Below are 17,431 nucleotides of genomic sequence, written 5' to 3' on the forward strand. Positions count from 1 at the left end.
GTTGAGAAAAAGTCCGGCCTGAGTCACTGTAGCTTCCCATCGCTGGCCAATATAGCCTCCCTGTGCCCTTCCCCAAAATGAGAGGAGGGGGAGGGGGTGTTTTTAAAATGGTGCCTGCTCTACACTGTGACACAGCTATGGATGACCGCACTTGCTATATATTTCCACAACTGTTGCAATTCTTAAAATTTTCAGTGTTCTGGGAAAAAAGGAACTTTTGAAGAGATAATTTCTCAAAGAACACGGCTGTTGAGATGACAGTAGCCATCCACCCATCCACCCTCCCAGCCATCCACACCCCCTCCCCCGCCCCGTTTTTTTTCCCTCCCTGAGCATTGCCTAATCCTCATTGAAAATGTGGGGATTTTATTGGGTTGCGAATATTTTTACACACCCGCTCCCCCCCCCCCCAACCCGCATTTACAAGCCTTAATCCCTGTGAAATACAGTTCATGAGAACTGAAAAGCGTATTTACTTAACTAATGATGACGGTTCGGGTCAAAGCCAGCGCTCGCCCTGGGGGGCGGGGGAACGAGGAGATTCAGGGAGAGCTCTGAATGCCTCTGACACCTCCCAGGGATCAGAGACCTCCTGATGCATTAGGCTAAGTGCGGGAGAGAGGTCTGCCATTGCATTTATAATTATCGCTGCCCGTACTGCTGCGTATATGCAATGGATGGAAACGCACGACGAGAGAGAGCACCCCCTCTGGTCGGGGGTGGTACTGCACCCCCCTAACACTGGCGGTGAACAGTCACCAGGCAGCACCTCCTCAGCCAGCTTTTCTTCCTGAACTCAAATGCTCAAAATAATTTAAGGACAGCGTGTCTAGCTGGTTGGTTTTCACCAACCCCCCGTGGCTCGCGCATGGAGATTGCGTTCTGCTGTGGTGGGGAGCCTGCGTCTGCTCGTGTGCAGTCATGTGATTTATGGCTCTGCTAAAGAGAGCCTGCGAGGCGTGTTATGGCAGATCTATGATGTCACTGGGAGTGGATCTCATTTGCACCGACGATGTGCGATGAGCTCGCCCTTTCTATGTTTTCAGGACCCTGGACAGCTCTGTTGGGTTGAGCTCACATTATCTATGTTTTTAGGACCTTGGATAGCTCTGTTGGGTTGAGCTCACATTTTCTATGTTTTCAGGACCCTGGACAGCTCTGTTGGGTTGCGCTCATATGTTATCAGTTTTCAGGACCATGGACAGCTCTGTTGGATTGAGCTTGCCTTTTCTTAGTTTTCAGGACCATAGACAGCTCTGTTGGATTGAGCTTGCCTTTTCAGGACCTTGGACAGCTCTCTTGGGTTCCCCTGCATGCACTTGCAGTGTGATCACACTGAGCCTTGATTCAATCGACATTCAAGTTCGCCGAGCTTCGCAATCACCATAACTAATGAGACAGATTTGCCTTGGGAAAAAATAACATAATTTATTTAATAAGCTGAAGTTATGGGGAAATATTGAATTTAACTGTGCCTTGTTAACCACTACCACCCTTTGTTTGTCATACACTACGTAAGGACCATCAAGGTCATGTCCTCAGTATTTTTTATTTCAATTTCTAAAGCCTATATTTAATTTCATTCTTTAGTGAGAACATCAGCTGCGGTTCATTTAGGAGGGAAATTAATGGTCTTTAATATTTTCTCAAATTGAAGAGTAATCCAGAGGCATATCTCTCAGGCCCTGGTTGCACCCCTGAAAACAGCAATGTCAGTTTCGTGTAGGCTTATTCAGGAGTTGATTTGTAGCGGAATTTGTTTTGTGATATGCAGACAGGTGTTTTGTGACTGTTATGGGAGGTTATGGCTGTTATGGGAGGTTATGGCTGTTATAGGAGGTTATGCCTGTTATAGGAGGTTATGGCTGTTATGGGAGGTTATGGCTGTTATGGGAGGTCATGGCTGTTATAGGAGGTTATGGCTGTTATGGGAGGTTATGGCTGTTATGGGAGGTCATGGCTGTTATAGGAGGTTGTGGCTGTTATGGGAGGTTATGGCTGTTATAGGAGGTTATGGCTGTTATGGGAGGTTATGGCTGTTATAGGAGGTTATGGCTGTTATAGGAGGTTATGGCTGTTATAGGAGGTTATGGCTGTTATAGGAGGTTATGGCTGTTATAGGAGGTTATGGCTGTTATAGGAGGTTATGGCTGTATGGAGGTTATGGCTGCTATGGGAGGTGGGTTATGGCTGTTATAGGAGGTTATGGCTGTTATGGGAGGTTATGGCTGTTATGGAGGTTATGGCTGTTATGGGAGGTTATGGCTGTATAGGAGGTTATGGCTGTTATGGAGGTTATGGCTGTTATAGGAGGTTATGGCTGTTATGGGAGGTTATGGCTGTTATGGAGGTTATGGCTGTTATGGAGGTTATGGCTGTTATAGGAGGTTATGGCTGTTATAGGAGGTTATGGCTGTTATAGGAGGTTATGGCTGTTATAGGAGGTTATGGCTGTTATAGGAGGTTATGGCTGTTATGGGAGGTTATGGCTGTTATGGGAGGTTATGGCTGTTATGGGAGGTTATGGCTGTTATGGGAGGTTATGGCTGTTATGGGAGGTTATGGCTGTTATAGGAGGTTATGGCTGTTATGGGAGGTTATGGCTGTTATGGGAGGTTATGGCTGTTATGGGAGGTTATGGCTGTTATGGGAGGTTATGGCTGTTATAGGAGGTTATGGCTGTTATGGGAGGTTATGGCTGTTATGGGAGGTTATGGCTGTTATGGGAGGTTATGGCTGTTATAGGAGGTTATGGCTGTTATGGGAGGTTATGGCTGTTATGGGAGGTTATGGCTGTTATAGGAGGTTATGGCTGTTATGGGAGGTTATGGCGGTTATGGCTGTTATGGGAGGTTATGGCTGTTATAGGAGGTTACGGCGGTTATGGGAGGTTATGGCTGTTATGGCGGTTATGGCTGTTATGGGAGGTTATGGCTGCTATGGGAGGTTATGGCTGTTATGGGAGGTTATGGCTGTTATAGGAGGTTATGGCGGTTATAGGAGGTTATGGCTGTTATAGGAGGTTATGGCGGTTATGGGAGGTTATGGCTGCTATGGGAGGTTATGGTGGTCTTCATGAGGCGGTGTAGCGGTGTGACTGGATGCTCCCCGGGGCTGTTTTTCATATCAAGGTTAATTTGACGTGATTAGGGTAAGTGGAGGAGCCGTTGCCCTGGCAACGGGAGAAGGGAATGTCGGTGTCGGCTGGCGCGCGCGCGGCGGTGGTGTTCCATCCCGACGTTGTCGGGGGCGACGGATGGCGCGACCTTGATGGGCTGCTTCCTCTTGTTTTCATACTTTGTCAGTGGATTTCGCGGAGCTATGGGGAACAGCTAGACTGACCCTCTCCCTGGAGTCCCACCAATCCTGGCTGTACACAGTCTGTTAGCTGCACAAACACATGCACGTGCTCACACACGCCCACACATGCACACACACACACACCCACATATGTACATGCTCACACACACCCACACATGCACATGCTCACCCAAACCCACACATGCACACTCACACACACCCGCATATGTACATGCTCACACACACCCCCACACATGCACATGCTCACCCAAACCCACACATGCACACTCACACACACCCACACATGCTCTCTCACACACACACACACACCTATAATATTCCATGTCCCCTGGTGAGCATATCATAGATGCAGCCTGTGCCTAATGAAATTCACAAATTGAAGTTAAGTCAAACAGTCTGATGAATTTCTGGCAATTTTTTTCCCCCAAGGATAATGACCTTGCATTTGAATGAGCAGCCACATTAATGCATTTAAAAAAAAAAATTTTATTATTTTTTTTCATTGCAAGCACTTTTAATTTTACATTCGGCGTAGTACGAGAGTAATCGGAGAGCATCTGAAGTTAATGGAGAAAGTCTACAATAGTGTAACAAATGGCTTTAATAAATGGGCCTGTCTGTGGGGACGGAGCTCATTACGCTGACACAGTGAGGGGGATTACAGAGTGGGTGGCTAATGCGTTCCGCGCGTCTCTCTGTAATTGATACGGCTCTGACTGGTTCATGTGTTCAGATCTGAAAATGGTTTTTCTTTTTTTTGGAGGATTGCTTAACTGGAGTGACTTGCATACAGGTGACATCGCGGGTCACGTGTCCCTGTTCGGGTGTTCAGGGAGATGTGCTTTACTGAATTAATGGGTTGTTGTTATGTTTGAGTTGGGACCCTTGGAGCTGTCTGATTGGTTAAGGGTTGCAAAGGGGTGAGATGAATGGGTTTGACTTTCCTCATCCTGTCTAAAACAGGAAGTGGTGACGACGAGGCACTTCCTGCTGTGCGGAGGGGAAACCGTTAAAACCGCCATGCGAATGGAGGTCGTGTTTTGAATGGTGGCGATAACCTGTCTGACTGCGGATCCCTCGCAACGTAAACCTGAACTCGAAATCTTAAATCTGTTAAAATCTCTCACTCTCCCTCCCTCTCACTCCCTCCCTCTCTCTCTGTGACTGGTGGTTCCTTTTTCTTTTCTCTTTTTGCTTTTTGCTGTTCTTTTTGATTCTGTGCGCATTGATGGAATTCTTTTGGTTGGTTTTGAGAGATTTGTCTCTGTCGCTCTCCCCCCTTCTGTCTCTCTCTCCCTCTCTCTCTCTCTTGCTCTTTCCCTTTTTCTCTCTTACCTTCCTTTCTCTAATGAGCCAGTTATCCCGTGGGACACCATTTCCTCTGCGGTGGCAGCGCTTTATCCCTCCGCTCTCCAGTCATGAGGTGACGGGATGAAAAGGCCTTCACCGTTCAGGACCAAAATGAGAAATGAAAAGAATTCATTTAAAAACATAGTTTTTTTTTGTTTTTTTTTAAACTGTGCACAACTTCATAACTTTTTGGGTAGTAGCATTACCTTGGCATGTAGCCACATTGATAAGATATCCCACATAACTTTTAAAGATGATAGTTTATCTGAAAGAGACTTGCTTCCTCGCAGCATTCAATTTCCAATACCCTTTATAATACATATTATAATTTATATTATTAAAATGTATATTATTATAATTTACATTATTAATATTTATAAAGCCCTTATACACCCTTAATAATACTCTGAAGGTCATCTGCTGTAATTTCTAATAAATCAGGGCTGTCAGACTCCAGTCCTGGGGGGCTGCTGTGTCTGCAGGTTTTCAGTGTGTTTCCACCTTTAAGAGATTCATGTAAGTCACCGATTGGCTGAAGAGCCTTCATACTTTGTTTCCTTGGCCCTGATTGGCTGCTGATTGAAAGGGAACCAGAGGACATGGTGCCTTGACACCCCTGTGCAAACAGTATATTACAGGTGTCTAATACTTTACTAACATGCCATAAGACATACTAGAACACATTACATTTGTAATGTCGTCATCCATCTTATCCACAGCAAATTACACAGCTTGGATTTTTACATACAATCAATCCAGTTATAAGACTGGATGTTTTACAGAAACAGGTCAGGCTCTGAACCTTCTGTTCAGGGGTAAAATGACTGCCTGACCGAGTGGGTCATATAAACTTACCCCCTGAGCCGACCAGCGGAGGATGGGTTCCCCCCTTTGAGTCTGGTTCCTTCCCAGGCTTCTTCCTGTCTGTTACCACAGGGAGTTTTTCCTTGCCACTGTTGCCTTAGGCTTGCTCCTGTGGGGGTTCAGGCCAGAGTTGTCTGTGAAGCTTATTGTGACAATTGTTTGTTAAACGCGCAATATAAATACATTTTATTTTGTTTTGATTTGATTTGAATGGAAGTGACCCAAATCGATATACCAGCACTGCCGTCTCCATAATCGCATTGTGAGTGAACCCTGATGCACATCATGAGCGGATAGTCCCACTTCCCACACTAACACGCCACATGCGTGTTGAGATCATATGTTGTGCTTCACGCCTCGCGAAGTTTTCAGACGTGTACAACACTGCTTGCATCTGATACCTACATACACACACACACTCTCTCTCACTCACACACACACACACACAAAGGCACAAGCTCTTTCTTTGACGCTGGCTTTTCCCTGCGCCTGGTTTATCATGTTTCTGCAGAGCGGAGCTCTTTGCTGACGAGTTTAAATAAACCCTCCCGCTCCCTCCACGGCTCGCACACCTTCAGCCTCCGTCCTGATTTTCGGCTCGGAGAATGCTGCTGCTTTTGCACCTTTTTCATTTCTCATTTTTTGCATCTTTCAGCCGTTTTATAATGCCGTTACAATGTAACGAATGCTGAAAATAGATTTGAAAAGTTTGCAGTTTGAAAAGCCACATTGCGTGCGTTTAGCCCATCTGTGCTGACTGCAGTATGACTGCAGGACAGAGGCTACGCTGTTTCTAGAAAAAAAAAAAAACGTTTATCGCATTTCGGTTATGTAAGCAATTCGATTTGGCCTGATTAAATCCCAATCTAATCTAATCACAAAGCATGTAAGCAAACGTAATGAGAACCTAACCTTACTGAAAACTTCAAAAACAAACTTATTTATAACGCGGTGCAGGCAATGCACCGTCACATTGCCATGGGCTAAACTTCAGTGTGTGTGTAAATAGAAATACAGAAACAGGGGGCATTGCGAATTTATGAAAACAAATTAAAAACTAAAGATGGAAACGCACAGACTGACCGTGGAAGTCAGAACAGCGTAGTAGAAATAAATGATCCAAATGATTCCATGGCTTATTAATAGAAACATTTATCATTAAATTAAAGTTTCTGCATAGAACCTTAGGCTGTTCTGTGTTCTGTAGCCTTTTATTTTAACCCTTTGAAGAGTAGCTTTTTCAGAATGCTTTTTCAAAAGTTCTAAGTCAGTGTTCTAGCACTCCATTGCTTTCCAATTACCTGTAGGGGTTGTGACATCAGCATTTAGAATATTCAGTTAGGAACATTCTGTTTGCACATTTGTGATCTTACATCATAACGGGTTAACTTGCTGAAGATTTCAGTGCCCTTTTAGAATGGATAGAAATTAAAGGACCTTACGAAGGCCAAGAGCAACAGCTGTGCTGGTAGTCAACCAATCAGCCTCAGCCGTGTGTGCCTGTCGGTGAAGCCACTGCTGTCCATGGTGCTGAATGCCTGTCAGGCTTTGGAAAGACTGCAAGCTGCCAACAAGGGGGAGCCAGCCTTTCTTATGGTCTGCTCATGCTTCTCTTGATGTCATCATTGGTTAGACATGGATGAAGGTTAGAAATGATTCAAAGGACTTACCCCATGAAAGATTTTTAAAAAATGCCTTTTTTAAGTGTTATATTTTAAAAAGCAGTGGGTGTGGGCAAGTGATTGGAAGCATTGAAGCATTAAACCCATAGACATGTTTTCCTTTGGTCATCACGTACATTAATAAAATAAAAATAAATAATGATAAAGTACGGATTAATAAAGCCATATGTTATAAAAACAGACTCACTGAGAAGAGCTGAGAAAAGTCCCATTACAAATATTCATATCTTAATTTTCCCACTACTTCTAGGGGGAAATAAAAATGCACTTTCCAATTTGCCGCTTAGGCAATTTTTTTTTTTTACAAATATTGGAGGCAGTAGTAGAACTGTTGTTGCTGTTTGCTGTGTATACAAATAACTACTGTTTGCATACAAGCTTTATTCAGTTTGACAGAAGTATTTCAAAAACCGAAGCAATTTTTTTTTTGCACCGTTAGTTGGAAATGCGTTTTCCTGAATTGAATAAATGTTTTTTTTTTTTTTGGGGGGGGGGGGGGGCTTTACCCAAACAAGTCGTGCACGTCCATGTCTATAGAAACATCATTTGCATAGCAGTTTTGCACGCTGGCGTCAGTGTGGTTCTGTCAACCTCAGATGTGATTGGTTAGCTCACAGGCATAGCCGCCTGCGTTCCGGACGAGTTCGCTATCAAACACCGCATATTAACCACTTCCTCTCTGCATTAACTGCTTCCTGTCCGCATACTCTTCGCATTAACTGCTTCCTCTCTGCATTAACTGCTTCCTCTCTGCATTAACTGCTTCCTCTCTGCATTAACTGCTTCCTCTCCGCATTAACCGCTTCCTGTCCTCATTAACCGCTTCCTCTCCACATTAACTACTTCCTCTCCGCATTAACCGCTTCCTGTCCACATCAACCACTTCCTGTCCAAGTCTACGTCTGTGCCGCACCTGTGATTGTGAGCTGACATCGGATTAAAACCAGCGTCACTGATCTTACTATCAATTAGCGTCTTAATTTATTATTATTATTATTATTATTATTATTATTATTATTTTATACATTTTGAAGAAAGAGTTTTCTGTGGAGTCCTGTGTGAAAAGCTGAGTTGTAACAGACGTTGTGAGGACTGTGTTTTGTGAGGACTGGGGATGGTGTGTCACACACACACACACACACAGTCCCCAGTTTGTCCAGGACAAACAGGACTTATGACTGCATTAGGCCTTGGGGGAAGCCTGTATTGATGGTAATTGTGAAGGAACACTTTGAAGCGGCGCTTGCGTATTGTGATCTGTATGAAGTAGCCATTTTTTGATGTAATGAGGCCTTTATTATCGCCAGTGTTCAGCAGTTTCTTTGTTAATTGTGCTGAAGACAGAGGAAAAAATTGGCAAATGAATTAGAGAATGTACCTGAGGTATTTTCAGTGTTTCCAAGTCAGCATAAATCTGTGTCACCTTGCCTGCCTTGAGTTTCCTCCTGTGGCCTGTGTGTGAGTGTGTGTGAGTGTGTGCGTGCATGCCTGTGTGTGTGTGTGTGCATGTGCATGGCTGTATGTGTGTGTGTATGGCTGTGTGTGTGTGTGTGGCTGTGGCTGTGTTTGTGTGTGAACGCATGTGCATGGCTGTGTGTGTGTGTGGCTGTGGCTGTGTGTGTGTGTATAGTGTGTGTATAGTAGGTGTTTTTATGGTGTGTGTGTGGTGGTTTGGCGTGTGTGTTGTGTCGCGCGGGGTGTGGTGTATCAGTGTTACAGCAGGTTAGCCTCCGTCTCCCTACAGTAGACTGCTGTGCTAATGGAGAGCTCTTAAATCCCTTACCTACTGCTTGATTGACAGGCCGCTTCAAAGGCAAAGTTCAGCGCTGGAGTTCACGTGGTCTGGTGAACACGGCCCAACCCCCCGGGGCCTGTTTGCGCACACGGTAAAGCGACTCGCTCGCTTTGGGTCGGCTTCAGAACTGCCTGCACACAAAAAAAAAAGAATAATAATACTGACATGAAGACCTGGGGATTTGGAGGGGGTTCTGGGAAAAAGCAATTCGCCTGTTATCCGAAATAAGACCCCTGAACACGCCGGCGTCGAACCCGACCCGGCTGTGCTCTGCTGGAGTGTCCGGCACCTCAGGAAGGGGCGGGCGAAGCTTCGGTGCACACCAGCTGCTCACAGACTCACACACAGAGAGATGAAGGGACAGGTTTGTCTGTCTGCCTGCCTGCCTGTCAGTGAGTCTGCCTGGTCTGTCAGTCTGTCGACATGCTGGGAGCTTTTGCTTTTTAGTTCCGCACGTCTGTCTGCATCTGTCCGTCTTTCATCCTCCTGTTCTCCTCTCTCGTCCGACCCCCCTCTCCCCATCTTTCTTCCTTCTCTGCTCCTTTTTTTGCTTGAATATCTCTCTCCCTCCCTCTCCCGTCTCATCCCAAATCCTCTTTTTCACTTTCCTTTCTTGCTGTCTCTCTCTCTCTCTCTCCATCTTGCATCCAGACTCTCTTTCTAGTCCTTCTATCTCTCTCCTCCACGTTCCCTCTTTCTCACGTTCCTCCTCCTCTCCCCTTCTCGCTCCTTCTATTTCTTTCTCCTTTCCTCTCTTCACCATGTTCTCCCTGTCTCCCCTCTACCTCTCCCCATCTCTCTCATCTCTCTCTCTCTCCTTGTTGCTGGGTGACAGGCTATTTGGGATTTTCCCTGCTGCTTCTCTTCTTTTAGTCTTCCCTTCTTCCTGCCTGCCATCATTCCCTCTCCTCTAATCCCCCCCCCCCCCCACCCCCCCCCCCCCCCCCACCCCCACCCCGGCTGTGATTGAGCAGCGCGGCATGCTGGGATTAGCACATCCAGCGGGTTAGCCGCGCGGCTGCTGCGGTTACCGGGGAGATCTGCTGAAAGAGTGGCGGGCGGCGGGCGGGCGGGCGGTGGGCGGGCGGCAGCGAAAGTTAAGTTAGCGACTGGCCTTTCACAGGCGTGTCGGCACGTAAGACAACGCGTGAAATGTGTCTTTTTTAAAACCCGCAAAGTGGGCCCCGCTGGTTTTAACACCGCCGCTCCCCGCGCCTCCTGGAAACGTAGCGATGGTTTTTTTTAGGCGCGCGGCGCGCGGCTGTTGTCATGCCGATTATAAAAGCCGTTTAATGGAAGCTGAATAAATTGCGTTCGCGGCTGTTTGAGCAGTGTGTGACGCTGAGGCGTGTTATTAAAGCGCTGGAGACTCAGAAGATTCTGCGAGCCGCGCAGTTTAAGTCTCCTTCCTCTAAGCCGCTCTGAGCCCCTTTAACGGCTCAGCCCTGCCTGATTATCCTCTGAGTGTGTGCCAGCCTGTCAGAGTCTCTCACACACACACACGCACACACACACTTACACGCTCACACACACACACTCTCACTCACACACACACACACACACGCACACTCTTACACACTCACACTCGCGCACACACACACTCACTTACACGCACACACTTACACACGCACACGCACACACTCATACACACACAACACCACACGCCCCACACACACACACTACACCTTACACCCACACTCACACACACACACGCACACCACACACTCACACACACACAACTTACACAGCTCACACCTCACACACACACACACACACTACACCTCACATCACACACACATACACACACACACACACCACCCACACACCACACACACACACAACACACACACACAACACTCACACATCACGACTCAAAACATCACACACACACAGACACTCACACACGCTCACACTCACACACACACATACACACACTTACACACACGCACACGCACACACTCACACACACGTTCGCACACACACACTTACACGCTCACACTCACACACACACTCACACACTTACGCGCTCACACTCACACTCACACACACACACTTACACGCTCGCACTCACACACACACGCACACACACTTACACGCTCACACTCACACACTCTCACTCACACAGAATCACACACACTCTCACTCACACAGAATCACACACACACAAACTCATGTGCAAGTATTCATGCTCCCTTACTATAAATACTACTGCTACTGCAAGACATTTCTGCATGTTGTTGATGGTCGGTTGGTGGTAGGTTTCTGGTTGGCTGTTGATTGGTTGGCAATCGGTTGTTGATTGGTTGTCAGAGGAACTTGAAGACGGTGCCTCCCAATAGGCTGTGTCAATATTACTGCCTCCTACAGCAGTGATGGGGGGGGGGGCAGGAGCCTGTAATACAGCAGGCAGCAGTAATATACTGGGCTCTGGGGCGGAGAGAGACTAATGTTTGTCCTGTTTAATGGCGGGCTGTTATTCGGCTGTGTGCACCCGCTGATGCAGAGCAGCCGGCGAGTGGAAAGGCGTGTGTCGCACCCCTTCAGCGCCCAAACGCCGCTCAGACGCCCCTCAAACGCCGCGGTGCGCTCTCCGTTTTAAAATGGCTGACGGGCCGGCCAGTCACCCCCCCGCCAGCTGCCAGCGGAACGCAGGCAGAACAAGGGGCGTCTGGAGAACAAATACACCGCTCAATTAAATAATGAGAGATGGAGGGAGAGGAGGGAGGGAGGGAGGAAGAGAAGAGTGAGATGGGTGAGGAACGGAGAAAGTGAGACAAAGAAGGAGGTATGGAGAGAAAGAGAAAGATGAAGGAAGGAAGGGAAGGAGGGAGGGATGGATGGAGAGACAAGGCAGAAGGAAGGTAGGAGGGAAAGAGAGGGAGAGAGAGAACAAGGGAAAGAGATGGGGAGAGAGAGAGATAAGAATAGAGGGAGAGAGGGAAAGAGAAAGAGGGAGGAACAGAGAAAGGGATGGGGTGTCTCTCTCTCTCTCTGTGGTTCCAGAGGGACTCTGATTCTGTGGGATGTGCGTACTTCCAGTCCAACGCTGAAGCAGCCAAGGGTTACTAACAGGATCAGAAGCAACGTGCCAACCCCCCTGCCCCCCACCCACCTCCTCCCAAACCCCCCAAAGACAGGCACATTTCCATGGAAACGCAGTGTTTACATGCATGAGAGAGGCCGGTTATCTCCCCCCCCCCCCCACCCCCCACGTTAGCTGAGCAGCAGACTGAGTGTTTCTCCTCTAGCTCTGATTCCTATCAGACTCTCTCACGTTGCCCCCCCCCCGGAGGAGGGCGATGCCCGATTGCACCCAGTTGTCTTATTCATTTATTTTTTCACAAAAATATTGCAAGTTTGTATGTTTTTTTTAATGAAATGGACTGGTAATCACAACAGAACTTTCTGAGCAGCACAGCTATGGATGATCGTATGAGAATTTAAGCAGCACAGCCATGGATGATTATTGCATAATTTGAGCAGCACAGCCAGGGATGATTAAAGCACAACATTGAAATTCCACAGCTCTGCGTTTCTCCTGACATGTGACCACAGGCTGACCGCTGAGGTCACAGAGAGACAATGGGTCACATGACCTGTCCCACTAACCGCTCTTCCCAGTGACGGGAGTTGATCAGGATAGTGGAGCAGGCCTCATTACAGCCAGGCCGGGTCCCCCTCCCCCACCCCCCACCCCCCCCACCTTCGCTCACGGTATTGATGAAGCTGCATGTTTCAGTCCTGAAAACAGCAGCCCGTATGGCGGGGGGGGGGGGGGTGCGCATGTCGGTCCAATTAGATTAGAGGTGCGTGTCAACAAAGCTGCTCATTTAAGGGAGTGCTCTGCATAAAGGGCTCATAGCTCAATACACTGCAGTTATGCCTCCATTAGCCTATGGGTTAGTGTAACACACACGCACACGCACACGCACACACACATATACATACACGCACGCGCGCACACACGCACACACATACACACACACACACACACACACACACACGCACACACACACACATACACACACACACACACGCACACACACATGCAAACACACGCACACACACATACACACATGCACACACACACACACACACGCACACACACACGCACGCGCGCACACACGCACACACACACACACACTCATACACACTCAGACTCAGACTCACACACACACACACACAGCAGTGTTCTGCCTCATGTGAACTTGAAACAATACGCAGCTGCTACCTTTGCTTTCTTTAGCAAAATCTTCTACCTTCGATTCAGCAATTCAGCCCACTCCTCAGGGTGCAGAGAGAGGGGGGAGAGAGGGAGAGGGAGGGAGAGAAGGAGGGGGGGAGAGAGAGGGCGAGGAAAAAGAAGACTAGAAAAAATAAAGGATGAAAAGGAGAGGGAGGGAGAGAGTAAGCAGAAATGAGAGAAAAAAGAAAATAGAGAGGAAGAGAGCAAGGGCATGAGGGAGAGGAGGAGAGAAATAAACGAGAGAGAAAAAGAGCAAGAGGAGTGGTTTGACATTTACCTTCCCTTTATTAAACAATGAGAGGAAACCTAAGCCCCACAAATCAACAATCCTGTGCAAGACCACACAACAACAAAACTGAAAAATACCTCAAAATCAAAAAGCAAAAACAAAAATAGAAAAATAAAATAACAATACAATAAATACATTTTAAAAGTATAATAAACAGAAACAAGGCGGCAGGGGAGATGTACAGAAAGAGAGAGGGATAGAGGAGAGCAAGCGGGAGGAGGGAGAGAGAGAGAGATGGAGAAAAAAGAGAGAGAGGAGAGGGAGGGGGAGGAGGAGAAGAGAGACATCCCCAGTCAACAAATCAATTAAAGAATAATAATCGGAGAAGCTCTACGTGCTTATCAAGGAAACATAAGCGACATTACGGGAGGCCCAGAGCAGGCAAGCCTACCTTTTCCCAGTTCCCCCTCTGAAACGATTATACCATCAAGACAACAACACGTCCATAAGCCTGCGGTACTCTGCGTGGGGAAAGGCACTCATAAACGCCGAATATAACGAAATAATAACCAGGCACTTAAAAAAAACAAACAAAAGCACTTGCAGCCAATACACCGTAACGGCGAGGGAGCTCTTTGGGGTCCGGACGGGATTGCGTAATACTCGTTACCGAGACGACCGCGCCCTTATTAGGCTGGAGGGCCGAACGCGGGTGCGATCGGGCGATCAGAGAGGAGGGGAACGGACGGGCCTCTGCGAGCCGTCAGACGGACGGTCTCTTTTTTTTGTTGTTTACTCACTTTAAGCTGATTAATTTGTCATCAGCGGGCCCTCTCAATTAGGCCTGAAGGGGCTGTGATGGCCTCGCGGGGGGCGGGGGGGTGGGGGGGGGGAAAGGGGTGTGGAATCCCGCGTCTCAGCGGGACGCTTTAAGCACAATTAGGAGTTCAAAGAGCCCCAGATCGCATTGAAGAAAAAAACGGCTTTTTTGAAGAGGATTGGAATGAGGAGCCCCCATAGCTGTGAATAAGCGGTTAGCGGGCGCAACATGCGGCCATTTTGGCTCTGAGTAATAAGGGGTTGCCGTTTATGTAGTTTCCTCTGGGCAAACTTTGCCTGCCTTCATGTTAAACGAGCCCTGAGAATCTTGGTGTGTGTGTGTGTGTGTGTGTGTGTGTGTGTGCGCGTGTGTGTGTGTGTGTGTGTGTGTGTGTGTGTGTGTGTGTGTGTGTGTGTGTGTGTGTGTGTGTACATACATGTCAGTGTGTGTGTGCTTTGCTGTGATGTCATTCCTGCAGATAACAGGTGTTTATCTGGTCAGTCCTGATAAGGGTCAGTGGTGAGTCAGTGGCTCTGTGTGATTACAGCCCCCTATGCTGCGCTGAGGAAATTAAACCTCTGTTTCCTGGCTCTGCACCTCCCTTAAAGGATTACAGTACCAGGATCAGAGGCAACTGTGTGGAGTAGCAGTCATAAAAACAGGGTTTGCAGGTTCAAATCTCAGATCTCGCACTGCCTTTGGCGCCCTGCACCTTTTCACCAGCTTGTCTCCAAGGCCGTTTTTTTCCCCCAGCCTGTACCCATCAATATTTATTGCGTAAATATTTTCCTGTGTGCTGAACAGAGTCGGGTGACAAAGCAAAGATACCCACGTCCCACGCTTACCTTAACCAACCATCACCTCCTGGCCCTGACAAACAGGAGGGCACCCAGGCATACACTCTGAAACAGAGGTACAATGGAGTTACATTTGTGTTTTTTTAAGGAGCAAATTTCACAAAAGTACCCTGAAAGTAAAATGTTCTCTTTGGGTCTCTTAAGTGCCCCTTTCAGACAAAAATAGGTACAAATTAAGGCTGTATTCCTGGCTAGGGGTACAATTTTATGTACGATCAGGGGACTGCTACTCAACTCCAGGTCCTGTGGGCCGCAATATTGCAAGTATTTGCTCCAACGTGCTGCACTCCATGATTTCACTAAATACTGTATCTCTCTGTTTCAGGAAGTAAGTTAATTAGTGAAATCTGGTGGTGTAGTGCATGGTGGGAGCTGACAGAGACACCTTTGGCCTGCGGGACCAGGACCTGAGTAGCCTTGCAACAGGGTACACAACCCCAGTGACAAGCATCTGTATTTACCTTTTCAGACACTTTATTTGTACCTTTTTTTTCCCTGATACGAATTTCAAAAGCAAGTTTAGAAAAAGAGCCACGTTTTCTGAAACAGGAAACGTAACGACGCGAACGCGGCGAGCAACCGACTCGCATTCCGCAACAAATTCGAACCTGGGCCGGTCGCCGCGGCGACGGGCGGCGGCTCGCTAAGTGGTGGATCGGCGCGAGCGGAGAGCTTAGCGCGCGCGGGCGAGCGAGTCGGCGCTGTCGCGCTGCCTCCGATCGTTACCGGCCATTAGACCGCCATCAATCAATTTAACATCGATCCTCACAAGTGGAGTGGACACACCGCACAGAGAACCATTTTCCTCCGCGTTCGACACCCCCCCATCCTGTCCCCTCCCCCCTGCCCCCGCCACCCCCCCTCGATGTCGCCCCCCTCGCCCGGGTCTCCGAGCCGGAGACGGGGCTGAGTAAATTGCATCGGCGGTATTGGCGGACATCGACGGCCGTGGGAAATGGATCCTCGAGGCAGACCCGTGAGCCGGAATGAAGTGGGACCTCATTACGAGAGAGAGAGAGAGAGAGAGTCTTTAACACACACTCTCTCTCTCTCTCTCACACACACACACACACACACACACTCACAGTCTTTAACACAAACACACACACACACACACACACACGCCTGACCCTGTTTCCACCGACCGCGCAGCCTGTTTTTTTTTATCAGTTAATCTTTAAATAAATCTGCGCAGTTGTAATTAGTGGAAGTGCTGTGGCGGCAGAGGGGATTCTGGGATATGTTGCTCTCTTGCCCGTCAGCCTCATGGGTCTGGTTCAGAGCCCCGCCTCTTTGAACCCCCCCCCCTGCCTGGTCTGGGGGGGGGGGGGGGGCGGCGGTTGGGTTCATCCCCTCAGTCTCAGCCGCCGTCGGGGCTAATCGATCGATCGCCGATCGATCGCCGATCGAGCCGCTGCTCAGCCGGTCGCGGTCGATGTGTAAACCAACCGGCCGCTACGGTCCGACCGTCGAGAATTATCTACGAGATAAAATAATTAATGCCACCTCTCAGCAGGCGCGCTTGAGTTTGATCTGAAAGGATACAGACGTATTCCTCGTTCGCTATGTCTCAAAAAAAAATGTACGCGCCTGCTAATCTCTTTATTATTCATTCATTGTCTCACAGCAGAGCAACCACTCAGGTGTAAAGTGTTTTCTATAAAGCTCTTCGTCCCATGCTGCAGTAATTGGCTTTTGTGATCTGTGTATTCAGGCTTATGCGCTTTATGAGAGTTATTCCGTGGTGCAGGACAGCGTCTAGCTGATCATGAGCGCGTCCGTCCTTCTGTTGTGTGACACGCTGATTAACTAGACAGAGGACAGAAAACCGCTTTTCAAGAGTGCGTTCCTGCTGTTCCCTGCGTTTTTTTTGGAGATCTGCTTATTGATCGGAGCGGACTTCACACACAAAACGTGTTATGTGTGAGGAAAGTTTGATGCAGGGGCTACGTCTGAAAGAACATGAAAAAAAGGAAAAACCTGTCAGCAAACGCAATACAGTAAATTCTTCTCTCTTGTTTTTGCTGCCCCAATCTTCTCCTTTTATCGACTGTCCACAGTACCGTCAAAGCAGGTTTAGGACAGCAAAATGTTATAACACAACCACGAAAAGGCTTGTCTCTCTTAGTGTGTCTGTATGCTGTCAGAACAGTGACGCATTCTTTATCAACAACTGCTTTGCTACTTGTAAGTGTTGTTTTTACACTGTCAGTTATATGTGTAGGCTGCAGTAAGTGTGTTTTTGTTGTGTATAGGCTAGCAGTAAA

At 47.8% G+C, this 17,431-nt stretch overlaps 1 protein-coding gene across 9 annotated transcripts in view; it reads left to right on the forward strand.

Moving 5' to 3' along the window:
• The window catches only part of LOC135264125 (roundabout homolog 2-like), a 168,346-nt gene that overhangs the window by 60,475 nt on the left and 90,440 nt on the right, over nucleotides 1-17,431 (forward strand). The gene's annotated exons all lie outside the window — the stretch shown is intronic.

Source organism: Anguilla rostrata, chromosome 9 (genome assembly GCF_018555375.3).
Source record: "Anguilla rostrata isolate EN2019 chromosome 9, ASM1855537v3, whole genome shotgun sequence".
In the NCBI taxonomy this organism is placed as follows: domain Eukaryota; kingdom Metazoa; phylum Chordata; class Actinopteri; order Anguilliformes; family Anguillidae; genus Anguilla; species Anguilla rostrata.